The following is a 16,225-nucleotide window of genomic DNA, read 5'->3' on the forward strand; positions in this document are numbered from 1 at the left end:
TTAAAAATACTCACTGCTCCATGTACATCCATAGATACACACAGACACACCAAGTTTAAAATCCTGATAGGAAAATTATCTAAACACCTTCCAAAATGATTTTGGGCACAATATAAAGCAGATGCAGACAGCAGGAGGGAATGAATTTACAAAGCAGCAGTCAGTTGTATTATTTCTAGTTACCTTTCACTCTTCAGGGGTGATGAAATGAGTAAACTGACCTTGATGTCAGGACAATGGGTCATGTGAGTTGAAGCTGAGGATTTTCCCTGTAGGCAATTTAAATAAGTAAAGAAAACATATTCAGTTACTCTCTTACTTCCACAGTCCAGTTTCTTGAAAACTCCTAATCCCTCTAAGTAGCCAGTTTCCCCTGGAGTTCTCCATCTCAGCTGGACAAAATCTAAACTGTATCACAAATGGGGGAAAAGCTTTCTCAAGGATTTGGTTTTGGTTACTCTTGCACACACATGTAGGGGCTGAGTGATTTTTTTAAATAGATTTATTTTTCCCATGCAAATCCATTTGTGAAATTTCCTGCAGCACTACTTCTGCAGAGGCACAGAGGAAATACTCTGAGGTGAAAGAATTCACGCTACTTTGAAGCCTCTTATCCAGTTCAGGTAGTTGCATGCAGGTGGGATTGCAGAGGGACACAGACTTCGGATGTCCAGGTGATTTTTCTTCTATTAAAAAACCCACATTCTTCGCTCTTCAGCAACAAAACAGAGGCAATACAATTCAGGGTGCTTCAGTTCAAGTGTAAATTCAGGCAGCACTTCAGGCATCTTCATTGCTGGGCTTCCTGGAATTTAGGAGCCGCAGTCCAGCAGGCAACACAGTGCAAGCAGCTCTAAATCTCTTCCTCCTCCTACAAAAATCCAGCACGGGAAAGCACGAAGGGTAAATTCGCTCTACCAATGCAAAAGTATTGAAAATGAAGCTGACACTAACTTGCAGCAGTTTCATGCTGCATAAGATGTCTTTTGCCCACACCATGGCAGCCCGACCTGGTCCATCATCCTGTCCCCAAAACCAATTCACAAAAATTCCAAAGCCGACCCTAACCCCGTGGTTTGACTGACTCAGCAGAAAGGCAGCCCCGGTCCACACCTGATCCAGATCAAATTTGGACTGTTTGGTGAGCTGGGTGTCCAGAGAGCTGCGATTAACAACGCTGGGAGCGTGGCCTTGGACAGCAGCAGAGGGAAGCCTTGGAGGGACGCGAGAAGAGCTGCTCCTCCCTCTGGGACACAGGGAAGTTTTACTTTGGAGACCGGTGGGACAAGGGTCTGTCGAGGAACGAGAGAGAATTTGGAGGGCAGGAAGGCAGTTTTTACAGGTGACAGCCGGACTGGTGCAAGGCGGATGGTGCCTTTGAAAGCCAGCCCTGATGCTGAGAGGAGAGGAACGAGGTCACCACTTCCTTGTGCCGGGCTGCATTAGAATTGAAAACAATCACAACAGCGAAACAAAACCAGCTCAGCTCAACAGATGCAAATGCAGTGGCAGACACGGGCTCAAACCAGGTCAGGCTGCACCCATGCAAATGATGGGTTAGCCCAGAGCACGGCGAGGTGGCCAGGGCAGGGTGTGTGTGGGTGGCTGCAGAGTGACCTGAAGCCAGCCCGGGCCGGGCTCTCGGGCACTGCCTGCCCGGGGGGAGCCTGGCACACCGCCCCGAGAGGCTGCAGGCTCCCAGGCCCCTCGGTGGGATGCGATTTTCCTTGGAGCCCGTGCCCATGTGGCTCCGCAGGGAGGCTGCGAGCCGGAGTAGCCCGAGGGGAGCTTTGCCAGTAGAGCCAGAGCGATAAAGCGCTGCTCTTGTGTAAACACAGAATACACCAGCTAAAGTGCTCTTCTGTCAGCGTAGCTTATCCCGGCAGGGCTCTGCCAGGGGAATCCTCGCTCCTTTCAGCCAGGCTGTAAATCTGTTGCGGTGTGGTTGGGAGCAGCATCACCGCAGACAGCACCGAGCTGTGCACCAGGTCCAGGTTGTTCCCAATTCCCGAGTCACTGCGGTGCTCCCTGGTGGGGACAGGGATCACCTGCTCTGTCGCAGACAGCACACAGAGACACCACAGTGGCTGGGGAAATAGGGCCATGTGTGAGGGTCCTCCAGAGCACCCAGTGCCCCAGCAGTGCCCGGGCTCCTTGTCCACGCCCGGGGCACCAGCTGCCACTTGTGGCTCGTTCCAGCCCCGCCAGCCAAACCTCTCTGAGCCCACAGTGCCTTCTGGAGTCCAAACCTGGTTCTGCTTAATAACAGAGGGGTGTGGATGGTCACAGGGAGGCTTCCCAGTGCATGGGAGGGAGGGATGAGTTCACACTTCTGCTGCCACAGCGGTTGCCCAGTTGTGGTTCCCTGGGACACTGAGTGGAAGAGCCCCACGCTGTTGACTTCTCTGTATAAAACTCTTCTCTAACCGGGGAAGGGAAGGGTCTGAGCACTCACCTATTCCAATCCTGAGCCCTCCCTCCCTAAAAACCTCCCTCAGGTTCTCGGGACATTGTGCTGTGCCCACGGTCTGTGGTGAGGATCCTGTGTGCACACAAGCAGGTGAGGAGAATTTACATCTTCAGCAGACCCAGACTGAAAATCTGCCACGCTCTGCTTGTCTTCAGCAGCTCTGCACTACCCACACACGTAGGCAGCACCCCGTCTTCCTGCCCCAAAAGTTTTGGGATGCTGTATTTCCTTGTTTAGAGTGGGGAAGCAGGAAACAGGGACATGTAAAGCATATCTACAAGCTACAAAACCTCCAGCTCACCCTGCCTCTGCCCCGAGCTGGCCAGATGTGACCTGGGAGCTCCGGGAGCCCTTGCTGTGCCTGGGACACCAATTTCCTCTGGAGCAGGCACAGAGCAGTGGCTGGAGGCCTCCCAAACCCACTGACACATCCAGCCAGCTCTGAGCAGGCACAGGGAGAGCTCTGCTCCCTGCAGACGTGCCCAAAGGGTCTTGCTCAATGCAGGAAGGCTGCGATGGCAGAGAGGCGATGCTGACTCCAAGCACAGCCTCATTTCGTCCCTGGGATATGGAAAACCCCTGGGTGGAGGCTGTGGCTGTGTGGCCCCGTGTGAGCTGAGCAAGAGGGTTCTGGCCAAGCTCCCCACGCACACACCTCGCTGGCGGGACAGCACCTTGAGGCTCTGGTCTCAGAGCAGTCTACCTGCACCATGCAATTGCTGCTCCTTGTAATTTTCCCTGAGCTGGTGCCATTGCAAATGCCATCCTTATCTCCCTAAGTACAGATCCTCTCCCGAGTCGTTTACAATGTCATACAGCAATTTGTTACATAAGCTCATTAAGTTTTCTAATGCATCTATGTTAATAGGCACATAAATATGGAAATCTTAATTTCAGACCTGTCTCTGAAAAGCATTAGCTGGGAAACTGGTCTGAGAAAAAGCAAACCCGGCCCAGGAATACCCAAGGATTTATCCAGGGTTTGGGTATCCCTGTGATGAACGCAGCAGGAGTTGTGCTCCTCACTGATCATTTCTGTGACCCTTTAAAAGCTCATTCCCAGCAGAGAACCTTCAGTTGGTTTGCTGGGTTCCTCCCACCCTCAGCAATGCTGCAGTGACAGGCTATTTTTATCTCTATTATTTTTTTCTCTTATCACAGGTGGACGATTAGCACAAATAAAAAGGCTCTGGTTCTCCAAAGTAAACGGCGACATTGGCTGCAGCCCAAGGACCTCCAGTGAACGACTGCAACCAGCAAAGTGCCTTTAAAAAGAGTTCAGCAGAATTCCATCCATATTAATTTTCTGTATCACTTATAGTAGTAAATACGATTTCAGGTGTATTTGTGTTTGGCTTGACACCTTTAATTTGGTGATTTAACATGGGAGAGCATTTCCACGCCTCATGATCCTTCCCTGCAAGGATCCTGACAGGAAAGGAGCTCTCAGGCCAGGCTCCTCTGCTCTGGTCCCTCCAGCACAGCTTCCCCAGGAGCAGCTGTGCACTCTGCATTCATTCCATAGGCACCTCTGTGCCCCACCGAACACTCAGGGCCTGCAGAGGGAGTTGGCTGCTCCAGAGTAACACCCTGTGTCAGACTGTGCTGCCAGGAGATGCCAAATCCAGTCTGGAGGCATCCAGGGCCAGATGAGCCATTCCGTGGCCACATTGAAGAGAACTGGTTCAATGTTATGATGGTTTTTAAGGGGTGAACTGGCTGGGCTTGGTGGTGGGGTGGGTGCTAGAGCAGGGCAGAGCATTGTGCTGGTGTCACACCGTGTCCCCATCTCAGCAGGGATAAATAAATGTGTCCCTGCTCTCCTGGGGTGCTGCATGGGGCAGCAGTGTCCCGATTCACTGGCACTGCATGTGGCCTCAGGCTGCTCCTTTGTGGAGCACCAACAGCTCAGCAGTGCCAGCCAAAAAAGGAGCAGGGGACTTTTTCTCTTCCTTCCTTTTTTGAGCTCTCTCAGCAGCAGGATCCAGCTCCTGACACTTATTGGATCACTCCATGCATTGCTTCTGCTGTGTGAGTTTTCTGCTGCCTTAGTGAGTTAAAGTGGCCTCCAGAGGACTCCCATGGGGACCAGATGCCCAGCAGGGAGCTCCAGCCTTCAAAGCCTCCTTCCTCCTTGGCAGCTTCTGCTTTGCTTTTCCAGCTCAGCCCCCCAGGACATTAAAGTACACTTCCCTCTCCCGCCACTTTCCTTGCCAGGTAGAGAGAGCAGCGCCATTCCCAGGCACTGGATTTGGGAAAAACCCTTCTCCTGGCATAACTGGGACTGGAGGCACCTCTCCTGACCCCAGGCACGTCCTCAGCTCTGCGTTCTCCTGCCCGGCTTTCCCAGGAAAATGGTGCCAATCGCTCTGCAGCCCCCACCCCTGCAAATGGCACCTCGTGTCATTGTCTTCGATTGTGAAATATTGCAAATTGCTAATTAGGCAATAATGACCGATGGGAAGGGCATATCCCGGCTGTTAACTGGAGACTCCTGATCTGGAAGGTTGCTATCAGTCACCCAGGAATTACTAAAGCATGGAGGAGGAGAGAAGCAGGCCAAAAAGAGCAAAACCCTCACTTTTTCATGTGCTCCTCCATTGCCCTGCCCAGCAGGGAGGGAAGGCAGGCACCAAACCCTGGCCCAGGCTGCCCAGTGCTGCTCTGGTTTCTGCCCCTCTTCTCCAGTTACTCCCATTTCCAAATTAATCTCTGTGGTCATGAAGAAACAGGACTTTAAATATTCAAGGATTAGCTCTTTTTTTAATATATAGCTAAAAGGTGAAGCTGTAATTAGCACTAAGCTGGGCCTGTGTGTATTGATCCCTCCCCACTTCTAAAGGGAAGATTTACACCTACTCCTCTGGTTTCAAACTGGGACATTTCTCCCATTTCACCCCAGTGCTGGCTCTGCCCTCTGCACAGGCAGCTGCAGTGGCTTCAGCAGGTTAATTAAACTGTGAATTACTGCCTGTCCTCAGGGGTGACCCTACGAAACCCCGTGGTTGTGTTTCTGCAGAGGAGCACCTCTGGTTAGAGAGACACAGAGCTCTTCAGGCTGGCCCTGGGCCAGAACTCACGGGCCACGTCTGAGGGACAAGCAGCAACAAAAATTAACATCCCCATGCCCTAATTCCCCACACAGAGCCTGGCAAATGCACACTGCTCGAAATACAAGCAAAAGAGAGCCAGAAGGGAGCAAAGAACCTGTCAGACTGGGATGGGACCCCCTCTTTTCCTGGTGGGGAGGACGCAGGTGCTCGGATTTTTACCTGAGTCCCCAGCTCAGACAACAGCACAGGACCAGAAGGCTGACACGGAGGGGACCCTCCCTCACTCCCCTAAATCACGGAATCACAGAATGGTTTGGTTGGAAGGGACCTTAAAGCTCATCTCATTCCACCCCCTGCCATGGGCAGGGGCACCTTCCATAGACCAGGTTGCTCCAAGCCCATCCAAGCTGGCTTTGGACACTTCCAGGGATGTATTATCTATCTATCTATCTATCTATCTATCTATCTATCTATCTATCTATTCAATTCCTTATGGTTGTACCTTGGTAAAAACAGTAAAAATAAGAGAAATCAGAAAAGTCGATGAGAAGGTGCAGAACTGTCAAAGGCAGCTTTTGTCTCACCTATGGAGGTGTCCAGAAACATTGACCAGTTCCCAAACACCCCCAGAATCACGGCTCCGAGATGTCTCCAGACAAGCAGGAGTGAATGATCATACACAAGAAGCAGATTTCATGGTCAAGATTAGCCCTTGGCTAAAGAAACAGTGGTGAAATTACAGAGGAAATGTCAGGTGCAGAGCTTTAAACATTCAGACTTTTTTTTGGAAAGTAAAATTAGCTAAAAGCTCAGCCCAAAGTTTGCATCCTGTTTGTGTCGCCCTATCTTTGGCATATCTGCAAACAGGATTGCTGCCCTTGCTGGGACCTACAGGTAGGGCTGGGCAGCACAGGAAGTCCATCCTCAGTAGCTTTGGGGAGAAGATGACTGCAGCCAAAAAGAATATTGAAGAATTAACCCATTCAAGCAAACTGATTTCTTTTAATGTAGTATTTCCTATTCCTTTTGCCCAAGGGATGCTTTGAACATCCCTGTCTAATACTCACTGTATCCAAATGATGTCAGCTCTTCTCACCTGGATGCAGGCACGAGTCAGGGTGTTCCTCTCCTTCCCTGTCCAGCTTCATCTCCCATTCCCAGAAAAAGCAGGAAAGTCCTGTTATCCTGCCTGGTGAACCCTGATTATTTCCTGTGAATGTTCAAGCCAATCATGGTATGTTTGGCCCCAGAACATGAGAGGCTTTTCTGGAACACTTCTTGGGGATCAAACCCCACTCAGTTTTTTCCCCGGGTGATATCATTCCCTTGGGTGGGGGTGTTAAACCAGCAGCACCAGTGGCAGAATGAAAGGAGCTGTTATTCTCCAGTGCAAGGATGTTTTCCCATTCTTCATGAGGAGCAGAAAGCCCTCGAAGCTTATTAGGAATCATACAAAGCAGGATTTATATGCAGCCTAGATTGATGAGCCATGTTAGGCTACCTTTTAAAAAATCACAAAGCAGCCCACACCCAGCACAAATCAGGGAATAAAGGCTTTTAACAGACAGTCTGTGAATTCTTTAAAAAATATTCCATCCTGCCTCTACAAAAGGTTGGTGAGGAATTTACAAACGTCCTAATCCCCCCCTAATCCTTTAAAACGTAGAGCTGTGATCACAGATGCTGTTGGGTGATTATGTGTCCTCAAGGGCTTGTTTGGATACTTATTTAAGAGATACCAACTCACTTTTGTCACAGAGAGCCAACCGTGGCTTGATATGTTTTTGTTGCACATTCTTCTGAAAAGAAACCGCAGGTCTGCTTGGAAAGGCAAGTCACCCCCATCCCATGCCACTGCCACAGCTTTTGGGGACAACCAGAGCTCTTCTCCATGGATGAGGTCATGTAGTTCATGTTCATGGAAGATTCAAGTGCAGAATCTCCTCTCCTTCCTCTCAGCCTCAGCTGCTTCTTCTTTGCAAGTGGGGAGAGCACTGGCTCATCTCATTTTTAAAAGTATTTCAAGACCTACGCAGAAGAAGCTCCAGAGAAGGCACAGTGTGTTATTACACTGGTGGTGCCTTCAGCAAGCTCTTAATGGAGACTTTGGCTGTTTTAAGTTGTGTGTGATATTTCTGTGTGCACAGATAACCAGGGCAGAGCCGACTTTTAACTGCTCATATGTGTTTAATTAGAGTTGCATTTTTAATCCTTTTAATTTGTATCTCTTTCTTAATAACCTAAGCTTGGCAAGGGTTGAAAAGGAATAAGTGCCATTTGAATATTGGGTAAAACTTGGTAACAGCTGAGCAGATTGTTTAGCAAAAAGGTTGCAGAATGTTCTTTAAAGACTATGGGTAACAGTTGTAGCTAAGACGAGGTTTGCATCCTTTGAGAATAATTTCAGAGCAGCTTAATAAAAATACTCTGGAGCTCAGTATATCATCCAAGGTACGGGATGTTTATCAAGGTATTGGTCTGTAATCTCCAGGCAGGTAAGATCACAGCAACATCGATTTCTGCAGCACAGTTCTGAAATCTCAATGCAATCACGCTATAAATTCATATTTAACTTTTGAGCCAAAGGAGAAGTCATTGCAGACTACTGCAATCCCTGCTGATGAAAGGAAACAGGCTCAGAGGTTAAAAATCCTATGGGAATGCTCCAAGCTGAATAAGTGAAAGCAGTTTCAATAATCTCTAAATCTGGAACCCAGCTCTGTTGGGGAGGAATGAACCCATTTCACAAGCACTTGCTGCTTTGCTTCAGATAAATCTGAAATTTCATAAAAAAAAAACCAAAACAAAACAAAAAAAACACCTCTCATTAAATACAGAGGAACCTGAAAAGAAGAACCTATAAAATCAGCAAAGCCAGTTGCAAATTCTACCGTGAATTTTACCCAACACTGAGGATGGATCTCAGCCCCTGAGACAGACCGGACTCCTCAGGCAGGTGGTTTCTGCTTTAGAGGAAACAAAGCAAAGAGATCATGTAAAAAGATCACAGAAAAGCACAGTGACTTTCAGAGGGACACTTTGGGTGTCTTGTGTGGCATGATCTCCTTCTTGGCAGTTTTCCTGCACCATCAAAATCCAACATTTTGGTGTAAAAAATGACCACGCTGGGGCAGTGTCTGTGCCCTTCAGGTGCACACAGGGCTCTGCTGGGTTTGCTCTTTCTGACTAACTGCTAATCGAGGCCAGTTCTCAGCATGCTCCCCTTTGGTGATCCCCAGGCTCTCCCCAGTGCATGTGAGGGATCACCACACAGTGAATAAAAGTTTATTTTTCTCTGCTATAGTGCACAGGTTGTTTGGAACAGGCCCATGAAGCCCCCAGCTGCTGTAGCTGGCTGGGAAGTGGAGATTTCAAAAAAGGCCAAATGTTAAAGCAAGAGCTTAATTTGGGCTCTGGCAAAATGCAGCATCCTTATTCTCAGGACAGCTCTCTCACAGGCAGCAGCACCACAAGCTCACAATCAACTTCATTTTCCATTTCTGACGATGTAAGAGAAATATCCCAGCTCACAACCAATCCCCAACCCAAGCTGCTGCACCAAAACTGGGCACCTCTCCTTCAGGAGCTCAAATCCAGCAGGAATTCTTGTTCCAGATGCAGAAGGCTCCCTGTTCCTCTCAGCCAGCATTCCTTCCCCTGTGAGAACCCATGCCCACACTTCAATTCAATATAAAGGCAAGTCCCTGCACGAAACTTGTTGCAGGTGTTGCATATCTGCACGAAGTGATCTCCAACAGTCGTGTGAGCAGCAAGTTTGCCCCACTTTGATTCACTCCAGCTCCTCCAATTTTGCCCCAGATTGTTGTGGCCACACAGCTCTGGGATGTTTTGAAATCAATAATCACTGGTCTGGTCAAGCTTCTTGCTCAACACCGCTCCTTGTCTGTGCTGTCCGTGTCTGAGGGGATGTTTTGTGCTGGGGATTCTGTGATGCTTCCCAGAAGGCACCAGAGTTCTCAGACAAAATTATATAGTTTTCATAATTCCTTTTGTTCATCCCATCACTCAGTTGTTTTCATATGGACCATTTTCTGACTGGAAAACAGGGATAATCCCTGTGATCATGACGTGCCACCAGCCCAGCAGAGCACACAGAATTCACCACAGCAGCGAGGGCTAAGTGGAAGCAGAGTTTTCTTCCACCCTGCCAGGAAAAAGCACACTAATGTGCCACTGGGAATTCAGCTGTTGAGGAGAACCTCTGGCCAAAGAGGTGGAATTTCACCAGGCTGCTACTGGGCCAATGGATATCCTCCCTTCAGAGGTGGCAGGTGATGTGATGGCATCCGATGTTCTCGTGTTGGGGTACAAAGTGGTGACAAAGAGTGACAGACACAAAATGACACCTTGGCACAGGCAAGGGGCTCAGAGGGGTGTCCTGCCTTTCTCTGTGCAGGTGGGGAGAGTTTGTTGGATCCTTCTGGAGTGGAACAGTGAAGGATTCCATTATTCTGGCTGTCTGAAGGGGAGCAGTTATCTCCAGCACAGCTGCAAGTGTATTCCCAAGGGAAGGATCCAGAGCAAAGGAAAACAGAGCAGCATGGATGCCCTCTACCATCCTGGAGTCAGGCCCTGCCTGTGTCCTTTCTGCTCTTCACCTTTTCCACTGCACCTCCAAAATGCTGCAACTGTCCACCCTTGTTAGGGACACAAATTCTGGGAATCCCTGCCTGCCTTGAAGCCCTTTCCTGGCAATATTATTTAGGCTGGTGTTGAAGCCGACATCATCAACTACACCTCAGTGAGGGTGTGATGGCCCCTGGGAGGGAGGAAGCAGGAGGGGATTGCATCTCTTAACTCACCCAGCCAGCAGGGCCTTTTCTTAGTGCTTTAGTTATTTTTTTTAAACCAGGATGCTGCCACCTCTGTTTGACCAGACCTCAAACACCAAGGGAAGATTGAAGCAAAATTTAGCAGCCTGTACCAAGCCCAGTGGGCAACACAAGGAACATGACAAGAGCAGAGCTAGTGCCTCCCTGATTCATGGTCTGAAACCCTCCTCCAGTGCCAACAGCTCTGGTAGGTGCCAACCCCACAAGCAGCCAGATCATTGTGCCATCTTCTCCAAAAATCCTGCCCTGCCTTTGATATGTTAATCCTGCGTAAGGCAAATTCCCCCATTAGAATATAGTCCATTCTGGTCTCCCTGCAATCTGCATGATCCAGTTCAAAGTTAAATTAAAAATCCCAACCTGTGTGAATGTTGCAATCGCATTATGAAATCTGTAAATCTATTTTTAATGTCTTAATGCTGCTCTAGTTGAACAAGGCAAGGCGACTGCTGCCTGGCATTTGCTTTACACTTTTTTAGATTCTCATGCGCTTGTTAAATATTCACTCTGCAGCCTTTGCATTTCCAGTACTGCAGGACCCTAAAATAGAAGACAAGTTTTTCTTTCCCTCTTTTGTTTTTGAAATTCCAACTTGACTCCGGGATCTCTCCAAATCAAACGTGGAGCACTAAACACCGCAAGGAGAAAATGTTCCATATTAATACAGATGCCAGAAAATAGGATTTAAATCCCAAGCATGCAGCTATTTGCACTGTTTTCAGGGGGTGACAGAGCCAAATATTTGATTTCGTTTCAAATTTAAGATATATGCAATGTTAATTCTCTGAGTAGCTTGTTTTTATTAAGGAAATATTTGAACATTGCTGGAACAACTCTCCCAAATCAACATCTAACAGGACATTTCTTGGGGGAGTAGTTTGTGCTTTTCATTCGGATCTGGGATGGAAACAAGCCCCAAAACACTGGAATTTTCTGTGTAACAAACCCTCTATTTTCTGACCAACTCGCTTTGAAAAATCAGTGTATGAACTGTCAAATAAATCCTGCTGTTCTCACTTGGGAGTCATCCCATGAAAAGTCGGGCACTGCCTCTCCCTCTTTGCAGCCCTTCTCTTTATCACTGTTAATGCTCCCCCACTCACAATTACGATGAATTCCTCGGTTTTAAGTGTATACAAACATCACATGCATGCAAACAACGGAGACAGCAGGAAAGGACGGCAGAGACGACAGATTTATCCTGAAATCCCGCATTTCCCAGGGCAGACGCCCCAGCGAGGCTCTGTGGCAGAGGACACACAGCGGCTCCTGCAGCGCTGCGGACCCCGCGGATGCTGCGGCATCCTCGCCACCTTCATCCTCGCAGGGACCCGCGGGGCACGGGGCAGGTTCTGGAGGGGCAGCTTTGGCACCGCTCTGGGTACCCGCGACTTTCATTACGCTGGAAAACGGCGATGATTTACAGCGCGCTCGGGGAGTTTGGGGCACTTCGGGCAGCAAAGAGTCTTTTGGAAGGGTCGGAGTTGGGCTTTGGGTTTGCGGGGGGTCCCGCTGGGATGTGCTCGCTCTGTCCCCTCCCTGTTTCCCCCTTGTCCCCCCCTTCCCCCCTGTCCCCTCCTGTCCCTCTCTGTCCCCCCGTCCCTCTCTGCCCCCTCCTGTCCCCCCCTGTCCCCCCCTGTCCCCTCTGTCCCTCCTGTCCCCTCTGCCCCCTCCTGTCCCCCCCTGTCCCCTCTGTCCCTCCTGTCCCCCCGTCCCCTCTGTCCCTCCTGTCCCCTCTGTCCCTCCTGTCCCCCCCTGTCCCCTCTGTCCCCCCCTGTCCCCTCTGTCCCTCCTGTCTCCCCCTGTCCCCTCTGTCCCCCCCGTCCCCTCTGTCCCTCCTGTCCCTCCTGTTCCCTCCTGTTCCCCTCTGTCCCCCCCTGTCCCCCTCTGTCCCCTCTGTCCCCCTCTGTCCCCCCGGTCCCCCCCTGTCCCCCCTGTCCCCTTCTGTCCCCCCCTGTCCCCTCTGTCCCCCCTGTCCCCCCCGTCCCCTCTGTCCCCCTCTGTCCCCTCTGTCCCCCCCTGTCCCCCCCTGTCCCCTCTGTCCCTCCTGTCCCCCCCGTCCCCCCCTGTCCCCTCTGTCCCCTCTGTCCCCCCCTGTCCCCTCTGTCCCCTCTGTCCCTCCTGTCCCCCCCGTCCCCCCCGTCCCCTCTGTCCCCTCTGTCCCCCCCTGTCCCCCCCGTCCCCTCTGTCCCCCCCTGTCCCCTCTGTCCCTCCTGTCCCCCCCTGTCCCCTCTGTCCCTCCTGTCCCCCCCGTCCCCCCCTGTCCCCTCTGTCCCCTCTGTCCCCCCCTGTCCCCTCTGTCCCCTCTGTCCCTCCTGTCCCCCCCGTCCCCTCTGTCCCCTCTGTCCCCCCCTGTCCCCCCCCGTCCCTCCTGTCCCCTCTGTCCCCCCCTGTCCCCTCTGTCCCCTCTGTCCCCCCCCTGTCCCCCCCTGTCCCCCCCTGTCCCCTCTGTCCCCCCCTGTCCCCCCCTGTCCCCTCTGTCCCCTCTGTCCCCCCCCTGTCCCCCCCTGTCCCCCCCTGTCCCCTCTGTCCCCCCCTGTCCCCTCTGTCCCCTCTGTCCCCCCCGTCCCCTCTGTCCCCCCTGTCCCCTCTGTCCCTCCTGTCCCTCCTGTTCCCTCCTGTTCCCCTCTGTCCCTCCTGTCCCCCCCTGTCCCCTCTGTCCCTCCTGTCCCCCCCTGTCCCCCCCTGTCCCCTCTGTCCCTCCTGTCCCCAGCCCGGGCGTTCCCCCTGGCCGTGCCCGGGCGGCTGCCGCCCCCTCCTGGCCGCCCGCAGGAAGCGCAGCCCGGCCTCAGGCCGCGGGCATTTGGCTCCAAATTCCTTAAATAAAGCAAAAAAAAAAAAAAAAAAAAAAAAGAACAAGTCGTTAAGAGACTCAATCCCGCCCAGGCCCCGGCCTGCGGCGGCTCCAGCCCAGCCATTCCCTTCGGGATCGATGCATTTCACAGCATTTTCGGGATGCTCCAGACGCCCCCGCGCCCGCTCCCCGCTGTGGATCCCGCATTCCCCGGGATGCATCCTGGTGAATCCCCAGGAGCGCACCTCACTCATTTACAGATGCTCGTTCGCAGGGAGTTGGGGGGAAAGGTCTACGGGACACTGAAACTTCGCCCATTCAGTGAAATTCCAGCTTATTTTGCGGATTTTGCCCACCGGAGCGCCGGGCTGGCGGTGCCCATGGAGCCTCCTCGCTGCATCCAAGGGGGACCGGAGCGCTGGGAGCTGTTTAATGATTCCTTAAGGAATGGGAACATGCAAACCAAATGAGCTTGGAGTAGCTTAAATCTCAATGGGGGAGCAAATGGCTCCAGCTTAGTGGATCCGAGCAGCCCAGCACAGCCCTGCTGACCGCAATTCAAATGCGAGCAGATTGGGCGGCACTGAATTAAACAACAGCGCTTGTTCATATATTAGGAAAGACAAGGAAAAAAAGCTCTTGGAGAAACAATTCCTGCTGTGCTGGATGAGCTCCTCGGAGTGACTAATCCGGCGTTCTGTCCTGGGAGTCACCAGCACCAAATACCTGACAAAGGTGCGAGGTACGGACACCGCCATCTCCCCAGGGACCGCAGGGGTGTGAATGGTTAAGGGCACCACGATAAATATATAAGAACTGGGTAGTCTAAAGTGAAAGATTAGAGCTCAACAGTTGAGCAGACAATGCAATTTAATGGCCGAGTTTTCAATTTTGTTAATATAATTTATTGATCCCAGTCAGACCCCAGCAGGGAAGAGGAGCCCAGCTTCAAAGGACAGCTCTTGGCTCACTAAAAATCTATGTACTCCCATAAGGAGTGCCACGTTCTCACCAGATCCACGTTCTGCAGAGGCTGGCTGGCAGCTGAAGCAGACAGGGAGGGAGCTGGGAGGTGGCACTGGCCGGGCAGGGGAATCCATGGGGTGAGAGGAGCATTTGCAGGTATTGTGGTTGGCCTGGCCAGCGCTAATAATCATTGCCATTCATAAGCATGAAAGAGCCAAGTATTCCCACCCCCCGCTGCCATTTGAAAAGTATCTGACCTAATTATTACTATCCCTGTTGTGTAAATTCAGCACTTTGTCAGTCTGAATAAATGTACATTAGCCTTAATATGAGTGAAACAAGTTTAAACAATGAAGGCAGCTTTGTAAAGCTCCCTCGCTTTTTAACTTATTTGACACCACACTAAAGAGCCCATTTAGACTAAAGAGTTCAGCACATTTTGGGACCCATTAAATGCCCAGGTTGAGACTAGATATTCCCTTTTTCTTTTTTTAATTTGTCCTCCCTAGTTGCTAAAGTCAGCAGAATTGAGCAATAAGCTGCTTTGCATTTCTTTAGCTTTGTAGGCAAGCTGCAGAAAGCTACACCCATCCCGGCCAGCACAGCAGCCCTTCTGAGGCAGGGCAAACCTCACTTATCACTGAGACTAAGGCATTCCTTGGAATTAGTTTTAATTAAAAAAAATTTGCTTTTAATTAAAACAAAAAAAAAAAAAAAAAAAAAAACAAACACAAAAAAACCCAAAAAACCAGAAGAGGAAACTCATGGCACAAATGTGATATTCATGACTGTTAGGAAAACTTACACTGTCATATTGTTTCTAAGCAAACAACATAGAATTTAGAGTCAGGTCAGCCTTGCGTAGAATTATGGAATCATTATGGTTGGAAAAGACCTCCAGGATCATGGAGTCCCAGCTGTGCCTGATCCCCACCTTGTCCCAGCCCAGAGCACTGAGTGCCACGTCCAGGCCTTCCTTGGGTACCTCCAGGGATGGGCACTCCAAACCTCCCTGGGCAGCCCCTGCCAAGGCCTGAGAACCCTTTCCAGCAAGGAATTTCTCCTGATCAAGAAGTGACAAACTCCAAGTCTATCCTGACTCCAACTGATGTCACGTTGAAGACAAGGCCTGGAAGAAGGAGAAATTCCCCGTCTTGGCTGCAGCACAAATGCAGATCAGCCCCAGAAGAGCAAAGGGGCTGAAAAACCAGAGCATCATCACCCTCATCATTCCCCATTCCCTGCCCTCCTCTATCATTGAGGAAATTTCTGTAGGCAGCAGAAAGAAAGAGGCAAACGAGAGGAAACAAGGGAAGAACTTGGTGGAAAAAGTAGCAGCGCAGTCAGAGCTGAACACTTCTGCAAGGGGAGGGGTTGCTCTTCACCAGCGAGCCCTTGGCTTTTGAGAAAACCTCTCACAGATACCCCACAAAGGTTGGGCTGTGCTGGATGTGTCACAAAGAGCTGGCAGGGAAACATTTTCGAAAGAGAATTTCATTTTACTCAAAGCCATAATGAAACCGGTTCTTTCCCAAATGGGATCTGTGGTCTGTCTGTAAATTGAATTCTGTCACTGACCTGTAAGAGATACTTGAATCCACATGAAGCTCAATTCCTGACAAAGCCACAGCTCCGACACCGGCAGCAGCACCTCCCCAGGAACTGGGCACTTGGATGGATATTTAGATGAAAATCCTGGTTTATAGGCAGAACTGCAGATGGATTTGGATTCCATCCCTCTTACTCATTTTGAAGCTTGGTTAAATTTGAAGCACAGCAAAACCCCAACTCAATTATAATTTCTAACTGTCAGGAAGGAATTCTATCAGCTCCATCCTCCAGAAGGAAATCCACAGTCTAGCAGTAATCAGTTCCATTTGTGACCCTCCCAACAAAACACTTTTTGTCTGTGATTTGTATTCAGCTTAGGACACACTGATTTCAGACCCTCTGTGGATTGTAATGTCTAAACAGCCCTTTTATTTTTAAATGTAACCAAGAAACTATTTGGCAGGGTCTGAATCTAGAGCAAAATCTCCCAACTGCACAGGGGTCTGGGCTGCACAGCAAGGCAGGACACTCACAGACA

This window comes from Coloeus monedula (genome assembly GCF_965178545.1).
Source record: "Coloeus monedula genome assembly, chromosome: 17".
Taxonomy (NCBI): domain Eukaryota; kingdom Metazoa; phylum Chordata; class Aves; order Passeriformes; family Corvidae; genus Coloeus; species Coloeus monedula.